This window comes from Syngnathus typhle, linkage group LG13 (assembly GCF_033458585.1).
Source record: "Syngnathus typhle isolate RoL2023-S1 ecotype Sweden linkage group LG13, RoL_Styp_1.0, whole genome shotgun sequence".
NCBI lineage: Eukaryota > Metazoa > Chordata > Actinopteri > Syngnathiformes > Syngnathidae > Syngnathus > Syngnathus typhle.
This window is the reverse complement of record NC_083750.1, coordinates 12,926,439-12,926,655: the sequence shown is the minus strand read 5'-3', so window position 1 is coordinate 12,926,655 and position 217 is coordinate 12,926,439.

Sequence of the window (217 nt, the reverse complement as noted above, 5' to 3'; positions counted from 1 at the left end):
TCCTCCTTAAAAACACCGCTACACAATGATAAACGAACAGTACTTTACTGTGCAGTGGTGTAATACTGTATTTTGTTTCATTTTAAATAACATAAGTCGAAGCTTTTGTGTGTATCAAAAAGTCATAGATTAATCATGTGAAATAATTCATACTAATTTAGAGCTAATGTTGTTATTATTATTATTATTATTATTATTATTATTATTATTATTATTA